Source organism: Tursiops truncatus, chromosome 12 (genome assembly GCF_011762595.2).
Source record: "Tursiops truncatus isolate mTurTru1 chromosome 12, mTurTru1.mat.Y, whole genome shotgun sequence".
NCBI classification, from domain to species: Eukaryota; Metazoa; Chordata; class Mammalia; order Artiodactyla; family Delphinidae; genus Tursiops; species Tursiops truncatus.
In genome coordinates, this window is record NC_047045.1 from 30,345,306 (window position 1) to 30,373,199 (window position 27,894).

Sequence of the window (27,894 nt, forward strand, 5' to 3'; positions counted from 1 at the left end):
TACATAAGAAGTTTAAGAAACACCTACATAGAAAACAATAAACTATTAGTGAAAAAAGAAAAATTGTGGAAATGGCACTCTTTCTTATATTCTAGGTGTAATAGCCATCACAGCTGAATTGGTAATTTTATTTTTCTTATGAAAGATTTGCTGCTTTATTCTTAACTCTGGGAAAATATTCTATTATCTTCACCAAATGATTCAACTATAGGTTTTTATTTTTGAATCTTAGATCTTTTAATTGTAAAATATTATCACTTTTATTCTTAATAACCTAATAACTATTATTGATCTGTGATTGTTCTCTGCTGGATTAAAATCCTAATGTGACATAATAAAATATTTCCTCCTCTGGTTTCAGCCACCTGTTAAGATAATCATTGTATACTGTTGGTCAGTTTATTTAATGTTATTGAGATGATTTATTATACATGTTATAACTTCTCTTATGTTTACTCTCCATCCAATAATACTTTAATATTAGTAATTGTTATTGGAATTTACACAGTAACATTATTTAAGAAGTAGAGAGAAAGATGTACATTAACTTCCCAGTAAAGTAAACTTTAATTGAAAATTTGGGGTTTATATTAGTTTTGTTCAAAGATGAAAATTAATTACAGTGTTCTGTAGGAAAATTTACTATATTCTGTATATAACTAAACTGGCCATTAGAAACCAGACCTATTTGTTGTCTACGTCTCACACTGACAATTACAAAATGACATAAATTCTGGATTTATTTAAAATACATAATATATATTCCTCTACTGTCAAGATCATCTGTGTTATAAATGGGGGTGTGTCCACAAATGCAAACTTATAAATCAAAGAAATGGCGATTTTCCCAAGTAAAAACAACAGTAAAAGGCAATTGGCTGAAATTCCTTTTAAACATATGAAGGAATCACATTATAGCTTTGCTTAAAGACTATTAGTTTCTGTTCATGGTGTTGTAGAAAGTCTAAGCTTCTTTAACAGAAAACAGTCTTTTACAAAAGTATCTAATCCTATCCTAACACTGGTTGCTAGGAGAACATTTGATGCAAATTAATCAGTAAACATCTAGCAGCCAGCTACCTAAGGAGATGGGGAAGGGGAGAGACTTTGAAGCTGGCCAGCAGGGAAACCGCTGACGGGAAAATGACTGTCGAGGGTTTTTTATACACACCAGCAGCATCACACTGTGATATGAATTTTTTTCCCTTTATCGTTCTTGTAGGTAAGGAGGGGAAAAGAAAGCAGGAAAAATTGAAAAGATAAATGGGGTCTTCCCAGTGAAGGTGAGCATGATTGTTTTCTGTTGAACTTTGGCAACAGCAAGGATTAGATTAATTAATGATTAATAACAAATGAAAATTAGTGAGAATGGAGTAGGGTGCTTAGTCCTCCCTAGATATTTGTATTTAAATTTTACTCTACTTCCATCATGTGTTCTATTTGCAAATAATGTTTCTATAAACGACAACAACAACAGAACAGTTTGAGTGTGAAAAAGAATCTCCTTCACCTAAAATTTCATCTGGGACAAGATCCTAGAATATTTTAGAGATAATAAAGGATAACTATCTAGCCATTTTAAAATGAAAACTATGCTTTAAAATATCAACATGAGAAATACATTTGCTTTCTTAAATTTTAATGGAATTTAGGTGTGTCCCACAGAGAGATTTATGTCATTGATCAATATTCATATCTGTAGAAGCAAAGTATCAGTCTTAGTAGAGCTGAAGAAATTTACACACCAGGAAATTGTTATCTTGGTTTACTGGACCTGGATTAATTCCTAACCTTTAGTCTTTTCGAGCAGTTTTTTTGTTTTGTTTTGTTTTGTTTTTACTACTGAAGAAAACCAAAAATTGGAATTCAATTTATAGAATTTTCATTTTGTAATGAATATGAGAACATAGATGCTTTATGTTTAGAAATGATTATCTATGGGACTATATAAATACATAATATCCTACAAAATCTGCAAAGGAAGTAACATAATGAAAAATATGTTTATTAGTTTTACATAAACCTATTAAATTATCTTTTTAAAATAGGAACAAATTTGGTGTGGTTAAAGAGTTTATTATTTTTAGACTAAAAATAAATCTTTTTAATTTTTCTATAATAAGGAAGTTAACTTTATTTATATTATTTCTCTTTTAAATGATTTATACATATACATATTAAAATCATGCCATGTATTTCAATCATAATCCAAGGTTAAAAGTCATGAATTCTGCTCAGCATTTTGCCACACATGGTACTTGATCTAAGGTCTACAATGTTGACTAAGATTTTCTATTTTCTCTTCTGTACAAAATTGTGAAGTGTTCAGTAAGTTTAACTTTCTGCTTCACTTTTAAATTATCTGGCAATAACATACAGAATATTATCTTATTTCCCTTCTTTCATTCTTTCCTATGTATGGCTCAGGATAAATAAATCAACCAATATACAGAGCACAAAAATATAAAATCAAATGGTTGCAAGGGGCTATGGACCTCAAAGTGAGAGATTAGGCCCTGACCTCAAAGATATTACCATCTGCTTTCAGAGTTAAAATTAAAACAAATACAAGAAACAATAAGTCAAGATGATACATTTTTGATGTGGATTATGTTCTAGAGAAGTTTGGAAACAAACAAAGTTTGGCAACATCTATAGGAACCAGGGTAGGCTCCACAGAAGGGATGAACTTGAGTGGAAGTTGAAGAATGAGGGGAGTTGGAGGCACCCAGAGAGCCCTAGAGTTACAATATGTTGTACAATTAAGTGTTGAATAAACAACTAATATCAACTTATCTACCTTTGCAAATGATATTGAAAATATCATTTTCAAATGATATTGAACGTATTCAGTTTTTGGTATAATCAGAGAGCATATTCTCTCATGGAGCTCCACACAAGAAAAGTTAGCTGGGTAATTATTGTTTGTGATTAGTAAAAATATAATTAATATATGTTAAAATACATTAATTTTATATGTAGCAAAGTCCAGGGTTATGGAAGAGCTATCTACACAGACACAAATAGTTTGGAACAAAGATAATTTAATTAAGGGATTTTTTTTTTGTATTCCTTTATTGAATAGCTATTGATTTGTTTTCAAAATAAACAATGTTATTACTATTGTTTCAAAACACTTGCATGAAAAGATATAGAAAATAGAAAAAGTATAATATCCAACAAAAATATCAGATAAAAATATTAAACTAAAATTCTTCAATACCAACATATTAATGTCTTGATAATATAGTGAATCTATATATACAGTGTAAGTGGAATATTGACTTTACTTATTCTTTTTCTAAGGGAAATGTAGATCACCTTAGTGCTCTAAATTCTCTTATATTTGATCATATGAAAGAGACCCATACTGAGTGGTTATAATCTAATAATAATTGGTTACATAAAAGTTGTCTGTCTGAATGCTTATAATGACCATGTAAAGCACATCTTTATTTTAGTGCAAACTTCTGCATGCTGGTTTACCTCACATGTACTACTTCAATTTTTCCAAACCCAAACTTCCCTATATTTACCCTTCCTCAGGCGCATCTCACAGTAGTCAGTGATATCACATTTTACCCTGGTGTGCAAGACAGGCTCTTGGGCATCACACGTGTCCATCATCTCTGAGAGCCATTTGATCTCCCATTTCTATTACATAGACTCTTTGTACTCTTCCCACAACTGTTCTGACTTCAAGGCTGTGATGGTTAATTTTATGTGTCAATTTGACTGGGCCAAGGGGTGCCCCGGACATCCCGGACATTTGGCTAAACAGTTTTCTGGGTGTGTCTCTGAGAGTGTTCCTGGATGAAATTAACATTGAATCAGTAGACTGAGTAAAACAGATTTCCCTCCCTAGTGCGGGTGGGCCTTATTCAATGTTGGAAGCCGGAATACAACAAAAAGTCTGATCCTCCCAAGAGTAAGAAGGATTTTTTTTCCTGCCTAGCTGCTTTCAAACTAACATTGTTTGTTGTTTGTTGTTTCCTGCCTTTGGACTCAAACTGAAACATAGTCTCTTTCCGAGTCTCAAGTTTACCGGCCTTTGAACTGGAACTACACCATAGACTCTCCTGAGTTTCCAGCTTGCCAACTGCAGATTATATCCTATTGGTTCAGTTTCTCTGGAGAACTCTGACTAATACAAAGTCCTTGGCACTTCTCTTCTTGGATTTTGTAGTATTCTCTTAATTGCTCTCCATTTTCTCACCCTTCCCATATGTCTAACATACACCCGCCATACTTACATTTCTCAAATGTAAATCTCTCAGGCCTTTTCCTAGATTAAAATTCTTCTTGGCTCCTCATCCACTTCAAGATAAAACACAACTGCTAACATATCAAATAAAGCACCTCAGTGACCCAGGCCAGCCTTGTTATTTCCCTTCCTTCCAGCAAAACTGAAAAAGTTCCTGTTTCCTGAACTGAGCTGCCGAACATCTTTACATGTTCTACTTGGTCTACCTATACTGTCACTTTTTTCACTTGTCCATTGTCCACTGTTTAATTCCTATGCTTCCTTAACACTTGGCTCATGTTGTATTTCCTTCTAGAAGCCTCCTATTAGTTCCTTCTCCTCCCGTCTCTTTGATTTCCTCTTTTATAGCATGGGGTTGTAATAGTTGATTGTTCACACCTCTATTTCAGAGAAATGATAAAATCCTTGGGCTTCCCTGGTGGCGCAGTGGTTGAGAGTCCACCTGCCGATGCAGGGGACGCGGGTTTGTGCCCCGGTCTGGGAAGATCCCACATGCTGTAGAGCGGCTGGGCCCGTGAGCCATGGCCGCTGAGCCTGCGCGTCCGGAGCCTGTGCTCCGCGATGGGAGAGGCCACAGCAATGAGAGGCCCAAGTACCGAAAAAAAAAAAAAAAAAAAAATCCTTGAAGCGAGGAATCTTGATCAAGTCATTTTACTCAGTGCCCAGCATAGAACAGAGCATATAGTAGGTATTCACTAAAGTTTTGCTGAGTAAGAGAATGAGTGAACCTCACTCATGTCAATTAAATTCATTTTTAACACACACTTTCATATTTAACATAGAAAAATTTCAGAAATTCATCTTGTTCTGAATTTAGTTCTCTCTCTATTTTTTATGTTCTTTATTTACCCTGTCACATCCACCCCACTCTGTGCCTCCAGAGACTGACGTTTATGAACTTTATTAATGGGCTCCCCTGTTCTCTGGCTTAAGATTGGGTTCAACCAATAGTAGATACAGGCAAAAATTAAAGGGTGGAAGTGGAGGGAGGCTGGGGTTTTATTCCCATGACACCCTCCGCAACGTGGCAGTAGATGCATTCCTCTCCCCAAAATCTCTGTGGTCTATTACCTGCTTCCTCCCATTGCCCTTCAGACCTGGGGTGGCAACAACTCCCCACTATTAGCCTGAGAGTACTTAACTTTCTATTTCTAGTTTCATTAAGCTTCCTTAAACTTTTCTCAATTACTCTATTGGGCAGGGCCACCAGCTTCCTGCCAGGAGTATGACTAATGCAATACAGAGCCTTTTTTCCCCCTCTAATCTATTTTAAGAATCTAACATGATAGCACGATAACTCCACCAACCAGGTCATATGTTGGACTCATCAAACACATTAAATATTCTAGTAACTATACAGTAGGCCAAACCATACCATGATGGGGAATCTAGTATTATTATTTTTTTAAGGTAACTAAAAGAATCTTACAGCTTTAAAATGCTTTTCAGTTTAAAAGATGGTTTCAAATGCATTGTCTCATTTCATCATATCATGTGTAAATATCTTACTGGCAAACAGTGGAAGTACTCAAATATACAGCTTTGAAAGGTTTATTTCAATTTTATTTAAACTTTAAAACAGAACTTAAACTAAAATTATATTCTTGTTAAAAAAACAGTCATTTTCATCAGCGAAATAAGAATAGAATATTACCCCAACTCAGTAGTCAATTATAACTCATGTCTCGTTTGTGCCTAAGTGATTCCCTCCCATTAGGGAGTTGGAGGCCAGAGTAACTCAGGACTGCCAGGGCATTTTACCACACCACTGGGTGTGCTCCACTCATGCTCTTTTGCCCACAGTAAATGTAATACTTGGAAACATAGTGTTCTCTTGAATGCTGTAGACAGTGTGTATAAGCCTATAGTCCAAAAAGCATCACCAAATGTGTGTTCTGTAGATGCTGCATTGTGGTGCCTGCCAGCTGGGGAAAGCTCTAGAGCTCTTCATTGTCTTCCCCAGAAGGAAAGCACTAAATGCTCCCTTGTTCCTCCAGAGTTGTTATCCTTCTCCATGTCGAACTCCCAGGAAATCACTGAAGCACCCAGCGTAGTCTGGCTCGTGATATAGCTGGTGGTGCAACACTCCTTTTTTCTGCCCTTTTTCCATTTTGATCAAAAATATAAATATGATATACAAAGACTTAAGAAAAAGAGGATGGATACGCTTTCATGATCAAACACTTTTGAAAAAGGAGAAACTTTGTTTCTGGGAAATTCATGCAAACAAACTAGCACAGTCTTCAAGGATCTTAGATTCCAGAGGTCAAATTATCTTATTCATTTAAGGTAAAAGGACTGATTAGGTTGCCCATGAAAGCTACTATTCTGGAAGCTACTTTTAAAGGGTTTAAAATTCCAGGTGATTCTTGTAGAGGCAACTGAGTTTTCTGAGAGCTTCTTCAGCTTTATATTGCATATGCAGAGTGCACTTGAAAAACACCCCTGAATAGATTCTTTAATTTTTTTAATATAATGCCTTGTATACATCTGGTAGGGTATCCAAAAGACACTCTTTTTAAGTATGTCATTTAAATTTGATAAAAATGCACAAAGAGATTGGTCTCCAGACTGTATCAATGTACACAGCACTTTTGATGCATGCCTAGTCCTGTGTCCATATTAAACTAATAGAACAGAGTCAGCAGAACACAAAGGGAATTTAATGCATAAGCTCTGCCCCTTTTTAACTTCAAATCTAGATTGAGACTCTGTAGTGTCCAGAAAGGCCCCAGATGCAAAGTCAAGTATAGTGACTGAATTTTCCCCCAGGCCCTGTTAATTTCACAAAGAAAAATTACAGGATGAATTAGACAACTATATGCACCCAGTAAAAATTTATTCAAGTACATGAACATTTCAGTTCTCATTTCAATTTAAACAACTGATTAATCACATAGTTAAAGTGTATTATCAACAATGAGTTCTGTATATTGTAATCAGACCCAAACTAGGAGTGTCTCAAGGGAAGGACTGAGCCATGGAGGCAGGACCCCAAGGGTGTTTCAGGTCAGTAACTGTCAGGGGTGATATTCATGTATTTACTGACCCTACCTCCAACCTCAGTGGTATCAGTACATCCTGGCTGATTTTTGGTTTTATCATCAGAGGAAGTTTGTAATGGAGGCAACCAAATCCTAACTGAGGCAAGAGATCCTCAGGGAGTGCACAGAAACCTGATGAGTGGGAAATCCAACAAGAAGGACACAGTAAGTCAGGCCTGTTACCGTATTTGCCAAGGCATTTGGTAATGCTATGATGGAAGCACTCAAAAGCACCAATATAGGGATAAAAGCAAAGCAGAACAAATAGAAAAGAACAAGGTACTATAAGGTATACTCTATATGAAGTTTAAGTGCAATAGAAGCTATGAAACGAGGAGAGACATCAATCATATTTTCAATTTCCAAAACAATGCCAAGAGCTTCAGTTTACTTTGAAGCCTCATTCAGGATAAATTGATTATCATCTGGGAAAGAGGAAATTTTCCATGTACTTCCATAACCCTAACATTTTTAGCAGAATATCTTTCCAGAACTTTAGTGATTGGTAACTGCATAAAAAGACAGAGGTAAGACTAGGTACAGGGCTCACCAACAACTGGATCCTCAGGGAAGCCAGGACCTTTTGAGGATATAAAACATAGAATTCAGGGATCATAATTAAATTGGCAGAGACATGAAGGTGAGTCTTCAAGCAAAGCTGTGTGTTTCCAGGAGGTTCTCAGCAGGTTGAAGCAGGACTCCAGCACATGATTTCTCTGGGTGGACAGGCAGGGTAAGGCAAGTTGGCAAAACCCTCAACAAAAGGAGTGGAGTTCAGAAAGGTGAAAGCCGTGTGGCTGCCCTCAGGTTGATATGGCTAGGGATGGATAGAAGGTGAGGATTTGGCTAAAGACCTTGTGAAAGAGTATTATTTTAAGAGACAGCAAATAGTCAAATTGATCACAATTGCCTTCCTGCTAAATGACCAGGGCCAGCTATAAGTGGCTTTTGGAATTGTGTCCTAGTTAGCCATGGTTAGAGATCTTTAGTAGTTGAGTCTGAATATTTATCCCAAGAAAACAAATACTGATGCTTATATAGGACACTTCTACTTCAAAAGAAAATGTTAAATAATAGTATTTAGACATCATCAGAAGATGGCAAAGGAAATGTCCATTTCCACATCAAATCCTGCCCAGTCCTAGATGCTAGCATCTACTCCTTGTTATACTAGATTTCCACTGGTGAAGGTCCCTTCCATAGGGTCTATTTGCTTTCACCAGTTGGTGGGTTGTATCTGTAATACTCATTGCAGGCTCCTCTTAACAAACTTATTCAGTGCCTTCTACTGAGTGGCCCATCTATCACCCAGTCCAGTATCGTATTATAGTCTATAACTCTCTTCATAAATGGTCTTTTGATAGAAAAGAGCCTAGAAATTTCCCTCCCAATGTGGTTAGGGAATAGAGTATAAAGATATCACTATAGCAACGTAAAATCAGTCCCAGATTCTCTTACAGGATCCAGCCCAGAGTAGGTGATCAGTTTGTTGAGTGGAGGAATCATATCTAGCAAAGTATGTGCTAGATATACTCTTTGATTCTTTTCTAAGAGTAAAACTCACTGTTTAAGATTTTTTAAGACTTCCTTGATTAGACTAAAAGCACACATGCCTCACTCCTTAGGGAAAATTCCTTCTGGCCCAAGTGTCTTACCAACCCTCCTTAGGAAAGGGTTCATTGCTCTATCCAAATGCTGATGCACAGTAAGGGTAAAATATACACTGAATTTTGAATACTGTGTAGAAAAAAAAGAATGTTAAATATCTTAATAGTTTTCATATTTATTTCATGTTGAAATCAAATTTTTAATATACTGAGTTAAATAAAATATATTGTAAAAATTAAAAAAAAAAGCAATGGGACATTGTACTAAATAAGAAACAAAACTCTTTCAGCAATGGAATATGATTCTGTTTCCCAGAGCTTACAAAGGAAACTTATTTCTTCTAGTATTTCAACATATTTATTTACTTTTAAAAATTTTGTCACCTGTGAAGAAGTCTTATGATAGCATGTCTTAACATCATATAGCCAACAATTCACAGTTCATAAATAATCCAGAAGAGAGGTTGCAAACATTTTCTATAAAAGACCAGAGAGTAAATTTGGGGGCCGTTGTGGGACATACAATCTCTGTGGCAACTATTGAGTTCTGCCTTTGTAGCCTGAAAGCAGCTATAGCCAATACAAAAAGAAAAAGAAAAAGAAAAAAAGAATGGTGTGGTTGTGTTACAACAAACTTTTATTTACAAAAACCGACTGTGGGCTAGATTTGACCCATGAGCCATTCTTTGCCGATCCCTGCTCTAGAAGATAATACAGAAGTATGGCCTTAAAGATGGAATTCACTATTCTTTGCCTGCCAAATTCCAGCCAGGAATAATGCTCCTTTTCTAGGATTCACCACTCAAATGAGTGTATAAATGAAATTAAATGGTAGTGATATTGTTTTCTTGCATTTCAACCTGGCAACTTCCATAGGAGGGAGAAAAAATTTAGTAATTTATTTCTTATTGTTTTCATGCATTAGCTTCTTTTTAATTTCATATAAGAAAAATGCATTCATAGTATAAAATGGAATGGCTAATTTGGAAGATCAGTCAGTGTGTAATAGTTATACTGAGATATGCAAAACTAGCTAGATATTTTTTTTTTAGTAGTTACACCCGTTAAGTAGATCAGTGGTGTAGGACAGATGCAGCATTTGACAGATCCCACTCCTGTAGAAGAAAGGAGGGTTTTTAAACTGTACATTACACATTGTCACCTTATATAAAGTTATTGCTACCTCAGGTGACACAGAAGAAACTGATATTACATGACCTGATGCAAATTCAAATGGAAAATTTGGAGCATACAAATGGATTAAACACCCTTGAAAATCAGGTAGAGTACAATTCCAAAGGATTTCAGGTCATTCAGAAATGCTATTACCTCCCAGCTAAGAAATGTAGACTGTTTTGTTAGTGATCACACTGAAGCATGAAACTGGGGAGGAAGACTATTAATCGGTCAGTTAAGGTAAGAAATCAGAAATATTATTTTAAGGTGGAATGTTGTGACAAACACGTAGCAAAATGTAAAATTACCTCTCAGAAGAATCTGTGTTTATTTTCAGTCACTATTTACAGTATGGAAACCATATTATGACTGGAAAATCTCACTTGAAAAGTTCTTAGCCTAAAAACCTCACAGACCTTTTCAAAGTAGGTCTACCATTTTTCATATATGCTACCAAATTCTTCTCGGAAAGCAATTTACATGTCATGTAAAATGTATACTTTTTCTAAAATAGCATTTTACAGTGTTTTAAAAGGTTTTCATTTTTCTAGATATTGCTAAACTACTTATGAACATATAGTGGAGGAATGAGTCAACAGCTATGTTAAGGCTGGAGTACTTTATAACACTACTTACGCAGTAAATGTTTACTATCCAGCAAGCTCTCTATTGATTAAAAAGACAGTCTTGATTGTAGTCGATGGTTGTCTGTCAGAAGAATTAAGCTCCTCCTTTTTTTAAAATATTTTGAATACATGTCCGATTACTTAATTGAAACCACTCTCTTTGATTTCCCTTAAGAAAAGTATTGCTTGATTCTTCTCATCCCTTCAGGTATTTTTTTTTAATAAAGAGATCATTATTTGATATTTAAAATGGAATATCAGGCAAATGAAGCCAATAATAATTGAGGATTTATTACTTAGTATATTTTATATAACCATATGTCATGTGTATTAGAATTGCTTATAAGAAAAGGTATTTACCTTGGGAAATTACGAACATCTAAATTTTGAAATGTAATGCGTAGCCAAGGGATGGTAAAAAATTCAGTAGAAAGTTATAAAATCTTTGCTGTGAAAATTTAAATACTCTGGTGATACTGTAAGAAATTCATTAACAAGTTAATTTTGGTTGGATTCTTCCTTTACCACATTTGTAGTGCTTACCACCCTTTGTGTCATCACTAGTAGGTAACAATACTTTGCACTTTGAGGGTGTGGTGCATACTTTGTTCATCTTTTTATTCCTACATATTGCCTAAATACCATAGTCCCCTGGCCAGTCTCTTTTCTGGTGTCATGGGTATGCAATAAATGTATTTTAGAATGAATGAATGAAGTAAAAAGCCAAATCAGCATATCATACTCTCTATAGGAATGATGCCATAATTTTTTTATAACTTTTTTATAGTGACTGTTTTTAGATCTTTAATTATCAAATTCACTCACTTGCTAAGTAATACTACTCCAAAATAATGTCACCAGAGAGCGAGTTTAATGTAGTCTAAACTCAGGCATGAAAATTATTATGGAATGTCTCAGTTAATAATTCTTAATATACTTAAAATAATTGATCATATGATTAGCACATTTGTGTATTTCTTAGCTTGTTTAGTATGTTATTTTTAAAACATTTCTGTATTCTAAATATTAAATACATTTATTTAAAAAGCACATAATGTACTTACCAAATGCTACAAATCAGAAATACATTTTACTTGAAATGAGTATCTATTATTCAAAATAATAGTTGAAATATATAGAGCCCTTATATTTCAAAATATTAACCTTTCACTGAATTGATTAAAAGCAGGTAATATGACTTTGAAGCATTTTGAAAACCTGACTACTGAAAATCAATCAAATTATTTTTGTTGTTTGGTAATGTAAAACAGTTCCTCCATTTTTCAAAGCCTGTGATTATCCTGTGCACCCTGCCAATGAATAGATTTAGTAGAAACCATAAACTGTAGAGAAGAATCATTAATAAGAAAGAATCAAAAACAAAGGAAAGTAAGTGGGTTAATTACAGTAAATATGATTTAAGCATCTGTTTAGGCTATCAAGGGAATACGAAAGGGAATTTGAGAGATATTATAATCTAAACCCAAATTGACAAAACTCAAATAAGGGTAAAATTCTCTTCACAGCATGATGAGCATTTATTAAATATTATTTTTACTTAAACGTAGACTTGGAAATGGACAGTAAGCAGTACTTATGCTTTAAAAAAAAAAAGTAATATAAATACCTTACCTAAACCCTCTTTCTATGACAGCTGCTGTACAGAATCTATGACAAAATCAAGCTGTACAGATATGACTAAGGACCAAGGTACACAAGTTTAAAAACACTTAAAAGGGTTTTCAGGGCACAAAGTGAGGGATTTTCAGTATGATAATTATACATTTTTTAAGTGACATGTTGTGTAATACTTTTTTTTTTACATTTTGCTATGCTTTTAAATATTATTGATAGTTGTAGTATTTATCATCAGATACTATAGCCTTTAAAATTTCTTCTTTGTTTTGGATTTAACATTTTCTTTGTGGTCAGTTATCTGATGGGTTCTTTTAAGTATTCCATGGATGTATGAATATTTCATGGACATTCCTTTAATTTGTTTAATCACTTTATTTATTATATGATATAATTACTCTAGGTCCTTAATTTTAACTAGGTCTGTCTGATTTCAAAAGAAAGTCTTCCTAATATGCATATCTGATTATGTTCTGCTTCCTTTTGAATTCTTTTTTTTAATTTAATTTTATTTATTTTTATACAGCAGGTTCTTATTAGTTATCTATGTTATACATATTAGTGTATATATGTTAATCCCAATCTCCCAATTCATCCCACCACCACCACCCTCCACTTTCCCCCCCTTGGTGTCCATGCGTTTGTTCTCTACATCTGTGTCTCTATTTCTCCTTTTGAACTCTTAGTGGCCTTTCATGCCAACAGAATAAAATCTGAATTTCTCTGTATGACAGAAAAAGCCCTTCACCTCCCTTATTTCTTTCAAACTTCCACTGTGCCTCCACATCTAACATACTATCAGCTGATCCATACTGGAAAATCTTGTGGTTTCCAAACTTGGCGTGCTCCCTCACACTTTTGTAACTTGACTATGCTTTCCCCTGACCTTTAAGTCCCTTTACTAATACATCTGTCTCAATTAGTGTCACTATTCAAAACTCATTTTAGTAATAATCTCTGGTTCTCCTCCAATGTATTTGTTTATTTTATAACTGTGCTGTTCGATACAGTAGCCACTAGATACATGTAGTGATTTAAATTCAAATTAATTAAATTTACATAAAATTTGAAAATTCATTTCCTCAGTAGAGTGTCAGTCACATTTCAAGTGCTCAGTATCCACGTATAACAAGTCACTACCATACTGGACAACATAGGGAATTCCCAGGTGGCCCAGTAGTTAGGACTCTGCGCTTTTACTGCAGGGGGCACGGGTTTGATTCCTGTTCAGGGAACTAAGATGCCCCAAGCTGCACAATGCGGCCAAAAAAAAAAAAAAATTGGCATAGATATAAAATATTTCCATCTTCACTAAAAGTTCTATGGGAGAGCACTGACTTAAAATCTTAATTGTGAAATTGTATTATATATAGTAGTCTTTTTATTTCTCTGTTTCTCAATCTGGAGATTTCTAAAAGCAAATAACCTAAACCATTGGCCTTTTAGGCCACATAGTAGGAATGCAGTGTTTTTTCATACTTCACATGCCAACATTCATAAACACTTATAAGAGGAAACCACAGTGATCTATAACCTGAGGGATAAGCAAGATTATTAAAGCACAGAAAACATCCATAGGAATAAAGACATTTTTCTTTTTTTCTTTTTTTTTTTTTTTTTTTGCGGTATGCGGGCCTCACACTGCTGTGGCCTCTCCCGCTGCGGAGCACAGGCTCTGGACGCGCAGGCCCAGAGGCCGTGGCTCACGGGCCCAGGCGCTCCGCGGCATGTGGGATCTTCCCGGACCGGGGCACGAACCTGTGTCCCCTGCATCGGCAGGCGGACTCTCAACCACTGCGCCACCAGGGAAGCCTGGAAAAAAGACTTTTGAGTCATGGCAGTAAAACCTTCTCAGCCTAAAACATAGTTAAAATCTGAAGAAAAAAAGACCTAAACTCTTCCATCACAACTGCTACAAAGAGCATGGGGATCTTAAGCAGAGTTTATTTTGTAGAAAACATGGATAGAGAATGATACCTCTTAGGTTTTCAGCATTTTTTGTTTTGCAGTAAGCAACAATTAGATATTGAAATAACATTGTTGATCATTTGAATCCTGTGAGACCGAACGATATGAGACATTGTTAGAAATGACTGAAAACTTCCAACATTTAATATACTATCCATGAGAAGGAACTGACCATTGTGGGCATATATAGTCCCACGTGGGCCATAGGTACAGATGGAAGAACTGGAGTGGAAAGATAAGCTTATTATTATTATTACTGATTTCTCATTTTTGTACTGCAAATAAAATTTTATATTCTGTAATTTTCATTCTTTTGGAAAATACTGATGACTATTGCTTCCAATTCCAACCCAATCCATTACTCAAAAGTCATTTTTTCAGTGAAGTTTGTCCTTGCTCACATTATCTAAAAGTTCAAGTTCCACAGTCCATATCTCTTTCTTTTTTTTCTTCTTATCACCATTTAACATTCTAAATATTGTACATATTCGCCTTGTTTGTTTGCAACCCACAATAAATTTAAGCGTTTGAGTGCAGGTGTTTTTGTCAATTTTGTTGACTGTGGTATCACTAGCTCCTAAATGTGTCTGGCACGTAGTAACTACTCCATAAATATTTGTTAAAGGTTGAATGTTCAATACAGAACTCATTATTTTATTCCCCTATATATGCTATCTCAAATTGTGGTACTGTAGATATTCTATAGGGTTACTGATCTTAGAAATGCTTTTTCTTAACTTCTCAAGTTCAATTAATTACCAAGTTTGACCCATTTTCCCTTCTAAGTTCTTTGACTTTCGTATCTACTTTCATTCTCCCTTGTACTACCAGAGAGAGCCTGCTAACTGGCCTCTGTCTCAGGATGCCTTTCTTCAAATAGCGCCATCCATACTGCCGTAACCATGAACTTTCTAACATGCAATGCTACTTGTGTCATTCCTTTTCTCAGAACTCTTCAGAGGGATCTCAAACACTTTGGAATAAAGTCCAAACTCCCTATCATTATGCACAAGACCCTACTTCCTTTTCCATCCTCATCTCCTTCTACTCCTTGTTTGCAAGCACCTGCATAGAGCCTCTTGTTTTACCCCTGGCCTCTCTAGCGCAACAACCTGTCCTTGAATGTCCTCCCACCTTTCACAGAGCTAACCACAGACACTAAGTTTGGATTAAACATTCTCTAGGAACTTTTTTATAATGTAGTTACCAGTTAATGCGCTGATCTTCTCTTACAGACCATGAGTTCCTGGAGAGGAGAGAGTACATCTTACCTTTATAATTAACACAGTGCTGGGATAGACTAGGAGCACAGAATTGTTGAAAAAAAGATTAAATAATTGAATATCATCCTAAGGGACTGAGAATGTATGTTCACAGGCAGATGCCATTTATATGACAAACCTCTTCGGGAAAATGGCTAATCTATTAGAATTAGAAAAATCATTTCAGATGTTGTTGTGTTCAAATAATACATAAAAAATCTGGGCACAAATGTTAAAATAGCTTTTTTAATGGTTTTTAGTGAGTTTTAGGTCTAGCAGTTTCAGCTTCACTAACATTTATATTCATGATCTTCCTAAATAACCCTGTCGATTTCCAATACTTTCCGCCTTTGGTTTAAAGGAGAACAAGACGTGCTTGTGGTGAATATTTTCAAATTTTCAAATTTTTCTGAACAATGCTTACCTTAACTGGGCATAGAAAGACTAAGCAAAGTCCATCCTCTGTTTATCTTGAGCAATTTCCAGCTACAGGTTTGGGCAGAGAATTTATATTCCCAACTGGATTGAACTACTTTCACCTTTATTAAGTGGTTTTGGTGCTGAAATGGTTTTTATTCAAGCTTAAATCCTTTTGTTCTTTATACATTTAAGAGAATTACTTTTGCTTTGAACATTTTCAGGTTCCCATGATTCTTATCTCACTCTATTCTTTGAAAGCTATGAAGCATTATTTACATTTTATTTCACAGAAATTGTTTTTATAAATGTGTAGTTTTGCTTTCACTGTGTCTATCATTTTCATTTTCTATGAACTGACTTTGAAGGCAGAATACGTTGTAGTATTGTGATCATCATTTTGGAAAAAATACATTCCCCAAATTTGGTTATCAAATAACTTCCATACTGTTAGTTTTAACTCAGGAAAAAAATCAAATCAAATCAAAACAAAACAAAACAAAAACACAAAACCTTTAACAGTTACCCAGAGTTTATAGGTCTACAGCAACTATGAATAAACTGCTAGAGGCAAATTCTTTTCAGCAAAAATTCTGCTCTGCCGTATTTTTTTCCTTAAATTTTTTTTCTAAACAAATGTCATAATTATAATCTTTTAATTAATTTGATACTCCATACAGAGGATTCCTAAATGAAAGCGAGTAGCTGTTTTTGCCATGGTGCCCAGAAGGATGCCTCTATTTTGCCAAAAAATTTTCTGTCACTAATGTGAAGCCTGTTGACAAACTGTTGTTTATATGTTGTCAATGTGATGCCAAGTCAATTGTTTCACTACGGGAATCCTGGCTTGGCCCCAGTGGCTGTCTAAATCTTTGTAGACACACAGATACTTCTGGGAAATAAATTAAAGGTAAAAACCTCTTTTTATTTGGCTCTTAACTGAAATTTCATGAAAATAGGAAAATAACTGGTGATCAAATAACTTTGCAAGAACTGTAATTCTAAAACTTTGACATATGGTTGGCTTTTAATTCCTCTAGCTGTTAATTAAGAGGCAAATTGTACAAGATGGTTAGGTATAGATCAACTTGCAAATTCTACCTTTTTTTCTTGTCATTAAAAAATAGCAAAGTAGGAGCTTTATCAGTCTTATTTATCCTCTAAATCAGTGGTTGTCAACTGGGGGGAGGGCGTAATTTTGCCCTCCAGGGGACATTTGGTGATGTTTGGAGACACTTTTTTTGTCACAATTAGGGAAGGGGCTATAGTATGTAGTAGATGGAGGCCAGATGGATGCTGCTAAACATTCTACAATGCACAGGACAGTCCCCTACAACAAAGAAAAATCTGGTCCAAGTGTCAATTGAGTCAAGGTTGAGAAATACTTATCTATCTTAAATGGTGTAGCTGTGTAGAGAATAGCATTTAAAAGTTATAAAAACTCAGTAAAGGTTAGAGAAAATATATAATTATTATTGCTAGAAAGTTAAGCGAGGGCACTAAAAGAATGGGAATAACTTCCATGTTAGCAGAGAAAAAAAAAAAAGGCAAGGATGAGATAAACATTATTGGTTCACAAATAGAAATAAAAAGCAGGGAGAGGTATGAAGGCAAAAGCAAAAAAAAGCTGTATAAACAAAGACCAAAAATATGAGTCTGGAAATAATCTTTTATACATCACTAATAGAAATATATGTAAAGGACATGACTAAAATTACAGAATGAAAGATTAGATATATATTTTTAACATATAAGAAATACATAAAGAAAATGGCACACAAGGTTAAAAATATAAAGATAGCAAACAATGGCCCAAACAATGCCATTGTAGTGAGATCTATATTGGATAGTGCAGGTTTTTAAGGCAAAACCGTTATTCAATTAAGAAGAAATATTACACATAAGTAAAAGTTACAGTCCACCAAGATGATTTAAAAATATGACTCTGTATACAGCTAATCAAATAACCTTAAGATATGTAACCTAATACTGATAAAATTACAAAAGGAATTGGGCAATTCCACAAGCATAATAGATTGAATATCCTTCTGTCAAAAAAGGATAGATCAATCAAATTCCAAGTCAACAGGATACAGACAGTTTAAATTATAAGATTGCTTAGATATCTGTCATTTATCTTAAATTACTTCAACATACACAGTTCAGTATAAATGGGTGTGTTCATCATGATATATACCCCAGGGGCTCAGATTAGTTGTTTTATCAGAAATGTACACTCCATCGGTTATAGAGCATTTAATCTAAAACCCACAGTCCAGAAGTGGCTACTATAGTGCTGCAGCTATCTCTGACTCCCATCAACACCAGAGACTTTGCTAATTATCACAATGAATGTTAGAAATGAGTTTCCATTGATAAAAGTCTTGCTAACCAGCATTGTGGATATTAAAAACAGGTTCTCATTGATGAAATTAGTGGCATTTGACATAGATGGATTGGCTAGAATTTTGTGTACACATGAGCAGGTTGTGAAAGTCCAGCCAGCACTATAACCCACCACTTAGGAAAAGCACCCTAGATTAGATACCTCAACTACAAGATACAGTTAGCTGAATTCTGCCTTGGAATATTGTCATATTTGCTTCAGGTGAAACTTTCATGCAAGGTGTTTTCTCCAAAGATAACAGAACTGGGACTTCAAGATACTTACAGAATAATTGGTATGTAGACATGATTGATACTAATCATCTGTATTAATAAAATATTTCAACTGGAGGCACCAAGATCTACAAAAGTGAGCCTAAGAGTCAAGTATGACAAAATTGTCTAAGGGTAATTCACAAAAATAAGTTGGATTTATCCTGGCCCCAACAAATAGTGAGTATACATTCTTTTTAAGGCACATAAAACATTTATAAAAGGCAGTGACCACCTATTAGATCAAAAAGTAATTCTCAACAGAGTTCAAGGAATTAATTATTTATAGGCCAAATTTTCTTACTGAAATATAATTGCAAAATAAATCAACAAGAAAATAAACATTAAAAAAATCAGATAAAATCCTTCCCAGCGTTAGCGATAACATTAAGAAGAAAATAGCAATGAGAATGAAATAATATTTAAAACTGAATGATAAAACGTCTGCATATCAAAACTCGGAGCTTATGGGATAGTTATAAATCTATATACTTACATGTAGTAAAAGTGTAAAAATGTGGACTAGGTACAGATCAAATTCATTGCGGTGGTTCTTTTTAGAGAGGGAAGAAGAGACATAGAGTTAGAGGAAAGAATATTGGGGATTCAACTTTATCTGTAAGTTATTATTTCTTAAACAAATAGAAAAAGGAAGTAAAGGAGGGATAATATATATTTTTAAAAATCGCCCTTTGTTTACTTTGAGTGGGATATTCTGTATTATCTTTTGTATTTCTCTTCATTTTAAAGTCTCCAAACAGTAAAATGTATTAAAGTATTATTTCAAGGTAGGGCCATTTTACATCAGCATTTTTCTATAGCAGAAAATATCTCAATCAAGCACTAAACACTGACTTAAAAAGTATTGCAAATTAAGGTGATATTAGATTTTATGACACAAATATGGTTCTTCCAAAATGTCAGCCTTCTGTCCCAAACTAAGGTTTATGAGGAATTTTTAGCACTATTTTTTTTTTAAAAGCAATTGAGGCTTATGGCCACCTTTATTGAATTGTGGTATTAAGAAATTCATTATCATCAGACTAAATTTTCCTATATTTCTCAACTAGAAATCTACTAAAAATTCAACTTTTTACTGTTTCTCAGGTAGGATATCATTGATCCATATAGGAAATATCCAGAATAGAAATGAATATATTATATTTAAAGTACATTCATTCTAATAAGAAGCTTATAGAAATGACTCAGGTTACATGTTTGATTTTTTCCATGAATTTATAGTTTTGTAAATAAAATAAGATAAATCAAATTTTTGTTATGCTCTTAAACTGAAAGTTTCTTATAAAATATTTTCAAATGTTCAAATATTATCCGTAAGTTCAATATTTAGTATTTCCTTTCCAACATTCTAAAAATGTTTTAAATGTTAATGAAAAATAATACTAGTTAACGTTAAGTGTTTACTATATACCAGGTAGTATTCTAATCATAAACACACACGTACACACACATGTATATGCACACATATACATGTACATATTTATACACTTAATACATATATCCATTTAATTAAATAACTGATTACTTAAATCATCATAAGACACTTTAGTGATTTTTTGTGTGTGTGCTTAATAAACAAACACCTTCAGCCAGTATATGTAACCTTATTTCTACATGCATTCTGGGACTCTTCACAAGTATATCTTGTGCCACAGAGGTACAGGCCACTGGTTGGGAATCATTGCTCTAAAAGTTATCTGTAAAGCACAGATGAAGTTAATGTAAACTGCTGAGAGAAATAGAGCACCTTTTACTTATTTCCAACAAAGACAATTTGTTAAACAAGATGTGTCTTATGCATTATGCTCTCCTTTTAAAAATTAGGGGTTAGGATGGAACAGAAGAGTCATCAGTATTTACCAAAATAATGAAAATTAAATAAATTATTTGTATTTGGAAAAGTAAGAATTCAGTAACAAAAATAATTGCCTTGAGAAAATACGATGGCTATAAATAACTAAACTGTACCTGTTTTGAAGTGGATATTTTTAGTATCTCATTTTTCCATTCACTTATTCATTTAGCAAAATTGTATTGAAAGCCTACTGCTTATTATCGTGGGTTATGGAATAGATCCACCTTTTACATGTTATATTTGGACTTTCTTTAATGTATAAGTTCAGATTTTATTAAATTAACATTTTAAGTTAAATATTAAGAATATTCAAAGAAATAGTACAATGTGGAGCTAGTAGAAGGCAGCATTTTATTTACCTTACCCTATGGCAGATTTGAGGAGAAATTATGTAAACCAATGAAGTGGCTAGTCCTTCTCTTGAAGAAACCAGGTTTGGTTGATTATTTCTCCCTGAAAATAATTAATGTAAAAGGAGAAGGATAACCACAGGATCTGTTAGGTCTTCAAAGAAATCCACAGTTAATTCATAATTTGTGGTGTCAGAGACATTTTATGGAGAGAAAGTTTACTTCAGAGGCAGTAATCCATTCACCTATGCTCCTTATGAGACTATTATAGTGCTATAAGAGCTTACTAATGATGTCTTCTAAATAAAATTGATTATTTGTAGTTACTTTATAAATATTCATTTTTTAAACTTTATTTCAAGGCCATCAATTTTCACTATCAACTGTCATTTTAATCCACTCTTTATTTTTTCCTCAAATATTCTCTAGAATTTGATTTTAAAGTAGTTTCTACTGCTATATTTTTCTGTACACACTTATTTATCCTTTATACATATTTATTATTTTCATTCACATAATTATAATTGCTTTATGGATTTATATAACTGGCAAATAGATTTTTCATATAAATTAAGACTATAGAAATTCAATATTAGTTCTTATTTGAAAGGGAAAATTAAAGAAAGCAAATGTATAATGAGAGCATATGATTTCAAGATTTTATTGAGCATATTTATTTTTTAAATGCTTTTTAAAATAATGATGTGGCTGATTAGCTAAATTAGTAAAAATATAGCTATGATAGGTAAAAATCAAGAGTGAAATTGTATTGTATCCTCTGAATGAGCTATATTGCTACCCTTAACCACGTGTCCTTTAAGTTGCTGCTGTACTCCTCAGGCTAGGGTGGGAGCTAAGTAAGTAGAGTAGCAAAGGAAAATAAATGAAATTTGAGTGTTCCCTATCTTTCCTTGATCCATCTTTCCCCAATCTATCCTTTCTTTATCCTTTATCCTGAAGGAGAGTTTTTGCTAGCCCAGTTTCCAGATCTTCTGTGATGCAAATTAGGAAAGTTGGATATAAAGAGTCAAATCTGTAGAAATCTGAGGAGAAAGGTGAAAGATTGGTGTGAGGGGCTAAAACAATCTCTGTAGTGGGGATGGGAGTGATGGCAGAAATGCAGTATGGGATGGAGCTGGCGGTAGAGTCCTCAAAGTACCTGCAACTCCCCAAATCTGGGGAAAGATACGGCCATCCAGGGACATGAAGATTAAATATCCCCAAACAGATTTAATTAAAAGAGATTTCCACCAAGACACATTATAATCAAACTCTCAAAATTTAAAGACAGAGAATTCTGAAAGCAGCTAGAGAAAAAGCAAAAAACTCATCACATACAAAGGAACTTTGATAAAGCCATCAGCAGAAACCTTGCAGGCCAGGAGAGAGTGGGATCATATTTTCGTGCTCAAAGAAAAAACTGCCAACCTAGAATACTTTACCTAGCAAAGTCATCCTTCAGAAATGAAGGAGAGAGGAAGACTTTCCAAGACAAACCAAGGCCAAGGAAATTTACCACCATAATTCCTGCTTTACAAGAAATGCTAAAGGGAGTTCTTCCAGCTTATATGGAAAGATATTAACTGGTAACATGAAAACATTTGAAAGTATAAAATTCACTGGTAAAGGTAAATATAAAGTCAAATTCAAAATACTCTAATACTGCCATTGTGGTGTGTAAAGCACTTTGATCTCTAGCATATAGATTAAAAAACAAGTGTTAAAAATAACTATAGCTATAACATTTTGTTAATGGATACACAACACAAAAATATGTAAATTGTGACATCAACAACCTAAAATGTGAGAGGGAGCAAGCAAATGTGTAGAACTCTTTTATGCAATTGAAGTTAAATTGTTACTAGCTTAAAATAGACTGTTATAACTGTAAGATGTATTATGAAAGCCTTGTGGTAATCACAAAGCAAAAATTTATAATAGATACACAAATGATAAAGAGAAAGAAATCAAAGCATACCACAACAAAACATCATCAATTGACAAAGGAAGAAAGCAAGAGAGGAAGCCTTTTAATTTGATGTAGTCCTGCCTATTTATTTTGGCTTTTGTTGCCTGTGTTTTTGGTGTCTTACCCAAACAATCATTACCAAGCCTAATGTCTAGCTTTTCCCCATGTTTTCTTCTGGGAGTTTTATGTTTTCATGTATTACACTTAAGTCTTTAATCCACTTCAAATTAATTTTTGAGTGGTATAAAATAGTGGTCCCATTTCATGCTTTTTGTATAAGTATATAAAGTTTTCCCAACACCATTTATTGAAGAAACTATCCTTTCCCTTTTGCACCCTTGTCAAAGATTAGTTGACAGTATGTGGGTGGGCTTATTTTCTAGTCTCTCTATTCTGTTCCCCTGGTCTATGTACTTGTCTTTATGCCAGTACCATACAGTTTTGATTACTGTAGCTTTGTGATATAGTTTGAAATCAGAAAGTATGATGCCTCTAGTTATCTTCTTCTTTTTTAAGATTTCATTGGCTATTTGGGGTCTTCTGTGATTCCATACAAATTTTAGGATTGTTTGTTCTAGTTCTATAAAAAAATCCCATCGGGGGCTTCCCTGGTGGCACAGTGGTTGAGAATCTACCTGCCGATGCAGGGGACATGGGTTCATGCCCCGGTCTGGGAAGATCCCACAGGCCACGGAGCTGCTGGGCCCATGAGCCATGGCCGCTGAGCCTGAGCGTCTGGAGCCTGTGCTCTACAACGGGATAGGCCACAACAGTGAGAGGCCTGCGTACCACAAAAAAAAAAAAAAAAAAAAAAAAAAAAAAAAAAAATCCCATTGGAATTTTGATAGGAATTGCACTGAATCTGTAAATTGTTTTAGATAGTATGGATGTTTTAACTCTATCAATTCTTCCAACCCAAGAACATGAGATATTTTTCTGTTTGTGTCTTTAATTTCTTTTACCAGTGACTTATACTTTTCAGTGTACAAGTTTTTCACCTCCTTAGTTAAATTTATTCTTAAGTATTTTATTGTTTTTGGTGCTATTGTAAATGTGATTTCTTTCTTAATTTCTCTTTCCGATAGTTCGTTAGTGTAAAGAAATGCAAATGATTTTTAATGTTGATTTTGTATCCTGCAACTTTACTAAATTCATTTACTAGTTCTAGCAGTTTTTCTGGTGAAATCTTGAGGGTGTTCTATATATAAAATCCCTTTTTCTGTTTGTTTTTGTAACTCAACAGCAAAAAAGCAAATAATCTAATTCAAAAATGGACCAAAAAAACCTGAATAAACATTTTTCCAAAGAAGACATACAAATGGCTAATAGGTACATGAAAGGTGCTCAATATCATCAATCATCAGAGAAATGCAAATAAAACTGCAATGACATATTACCTCACATTTTTTAGGATGGCTATTATTAAAAAGACAAGAGATAACAAGTATTGTCAAGGATTTGGAGAAAAGGGAACCCTTGTGGACTGTTGGTGAGAATGTAAATTGGTGCAGCCATTATGGAAAACAATATGAAGTTTCCTCAAAAAATTAAAAATATAACTACCATATAATCCAGCAATCCCACTCCTGGATATATATACAAAGAAAATGAAATAAGTATCTTTTTAGAAAATCTGTGAAATATTAGTTATCCTTAAAAAAAGTGGGAGGGCATTATGCTAAGTGAAATGAATGTGAGAAGAAAAAAAAAAATCCCTGGAAACAAGAACTAACTACTGTTTCTGGAACCAACTGGCACTGACAGGAACAAGATGTAGACTGGAAGGAGAAATCCCTTCTGCCTCTGTTATGGGTTGAATTGTGTCCCCTGCAAAATTCATACGGTGCAGTACAGCCCCCAGTATCTTAGAAAGTGACCTTATTTGGAAATAGGGTCATTGCAGATATAATTAGTTAAGATGAGGTCATACTGGAGTAGAGTTGGCCCCTAATCCAATATCGTTGGGGTCCTTATAAAGGGGGAAATTTGGACACAGAGAGAACACAGTGAAAGTAGGAGAACACCATGTGAAGGTTAATGCAGAAACCAGAGTCATTCTTGTACAAGGAAGAACTAGCAAATCAGATCTTACATATAAGATCTCATTAAACTTTATGCATGGAAAGTGACAGACACTGGTTGTGCTGTTTGATACAAAATGGTTGAACTTCATCTTCAGAAGACTAAACCTGACATCTAAACATGCCAATATAAACATCAGAACAAAAGATATTCTAACCAACCATGGGAAGCAGTCTTGTATCAAGAAGGCAATAAGGATTACACCAAGAAATTCCAAAGATTGTCAGCAACCAGAAGCTAGAAGAAAGGCATGGAACAGATGGTCTTTCACAGCCCCTAGAAGGAACCAACCGTGCTGACACTTTGATCTTGGACTTCTAGCTTCCAGAACTATGAGACAGTAAATTGCTATTGTTTAAGCCAAAAACAAATGAACAAACAAAAAACCAAAGTGATCATCATCAATAACAGAATAAATAAAAAGTGTGTGCCACTTGATACAAGATGCAATTGGAAGAACACAACATCGCATATGACATTTCTGCTGAAAATGCATAACAAATCTAATCATGAAGAAGCATTAGACAATCCCAGATTGGAGGCTATTCTCCAAAATAACTGGCTTGTGACATTCAAAAGTGTCAAGGTTACCAAAGAAAGACTGAAGAACTATACCAGACTAAAGGTGACTAATGAGACATGACAAATAATGCATGATTCTGAACTAGATCCTTCTGCTGTAAGACAGTTGATGAAACTTCAAGGGGGGTTGAGGATTAGATGATAGTGTTTATTTCCTGACTGTATGCAGTTATGTAAAATAATGTACTTATTTATAAGAAATAAATAATATTTCAGATGTGATGGAGCATCAGGTTGACAGGTTACTCTCAAATATTTCAAGAAAAAATATTTTACTCTGTTATTTTTTGTAACTTTGAGATTGTTTCAAATTAAAATTATTTTTTAAATTGCCTAAAAACACCTACAAATTGTGAGAGAATAAGCTTTTGGGTTTGCTTGTTTTAGATCTGTTGATGGATATGAATTATGGATTAGATCCTTTTCAAACTTATTTGAAAGAGACAAAGATTGAACTTTCTTTTAAATTATCGTTTGGTGGTTTGACTGTGGTTTTAGGAGTATGACTTCATGAATTGACTGAGCCACATAGGCTCAAATTTATTAGGATTATAGGTGAAATCATATGTAAGTGACTAATGTAAATTGTAATACTACTTGGACAGTAGTAAAATTATATGTATAAGCAATTATAAATATGTGCAAAACTGTTACATACAACTTTTTATATTAATGATGTGATTAAGAAGGAATTGAAATTTAGAGTTTATTTTAGTTATATTATTAGAGAGTCAAACTTGAATCTATACAGTCACATAATAATAGAAAAACACCCACCTACAGGTATTTATGAAGTTTTGCGTATTTTGGTCCCACATATTATGTGATTATTTGTGCTTGACTTACAGAGACCTAGCAATGTCAATCACATTACTGTGTATAATAGCTGTTAATTTTGTAATTCTATCTTTGAATGTAGGAACTCAGTTTTAATCTTTAAAGTTTCTTCTGTAAAAGCTATAATCTTATTTACTAGTTTCAATTTTACTGAAATTTTAGTGTACAGCTTTGAGATAACAGTGAAATAAAAATTGCTTTTAGTGGAAGTTACAATAAATATATCTGAGGAATATTTTAGAGCTAAGTTTTGTTTACTCTTGCTCAAAATAGGTACTATATGGAGAGACGATATTAGAAAATTGTTACATAAAGCCATATATTTGCAAACTTGTTCAAGTGCTGGTGGTTTACAAAGGATTAATTCTTGGTACTTTTCTTTTCAAATAAATATGTCAGATGTCACATTATTAGAAAATTGTGTTTTCACAATGATCAATTCAATAAAGCATCAGTCCAGGCAGTCAAGCACTCAACTGAACACTTTGCAATCAAATCTCTACAGGGCATCGACAAAGCCACACACTTTGTTTTATTTAATCCCCAATTTACAAGATACCAATTGAAATAGTTCAAGTCTAATTTTTTCCAGAAATTACTATTATAGATTAAAATTACATAGCCCCTTAGTTTAAGAGAACTATCTAAATGTTAAATTGTACCATCAGCACCACAAGCATCACTACAAATTGTGGTGGGATACACTACATGCTTATGATTCATGGCACTGTCAATACTTGATCATAAACCCCATAGACCAATTTAATAAACTCAGTATACTTGAAAGTGAAAACCTCTACTTTGTATTTTAAGTTACATCTACCTTTGTATTATCCTTTGCCTTTAGACACGAACATCATACCCATAAGATGTGAAGAGCTTGTAAAAGATATCACTGGATGCAGTATTTTCCACACAGGTAAGTTGTTTTAACAAACCACTGCTAACTTACAACTATCAATCAGTAGACTGATATGAACCGGTGTTTAAAATCTTTATCAGATTCCTATGCATGAAAATGTCATCTCCCCTTACTAGTAATGGGAAGTTCGTAGGTATTTTATTAGATTCTCCTTGACTTTCCTGCATATACTTCTAATTTCATTGCAATTTCTCTAAAGAAAAACAGAATCCTGAGTATCATATGAGATACACATACTGTGGTTTCTGTAGGTTATTAAATCTAATTTTTTCATGTGCCTAGCCTAATGTCCTACAGCAGTGTCAAAAGGGTTTTGAATTTTATTAAACTAGGTCATCATTAAATACTGGGATTTTTAAATTTGTACAGGAAAACATGGTCATAACACAGCCTTTATAATATAATATACCAAACATTAGCTACAATTCTCTTTGGAAGGAACGTGCAAATTTTCAAGTTTTATTATTCTGAAAGCAGGTAATTTCCAAAGTTTCCAAGAACATGGTTATAGTTCGAGTCTACCTTTCTCCAGTCAGCTCAAAAGGAATCTTGATTCATATGGCTTAAGTGACTTGCTTTTCCTTAATATGAATCTCGTGATCTGATTTGCATAGCCAAA

General features: G+C 34.0%; 1 long non-coding RNA gene across 1 annotated transcript; it reads left to right on the forward strand.

The window, feature by feature from the left end:
* Positions 1-1,220: 1,220 nt before the first annotated feature.
* Positions 1,221-27,214, forward strand: LOC141276084 (uncharacterized). Its single transcript, XR_012325023.1, has 3 exons — positions 1,221-1,283; positions 7,373-7,473; positions 27,201-27,214. It is a non-coding gene; the product is annotated as an uncharacterized lncRNA (long non-coding RNA).
* Positions 27,215-27,894: the final 680 nt, after the last annotated feature.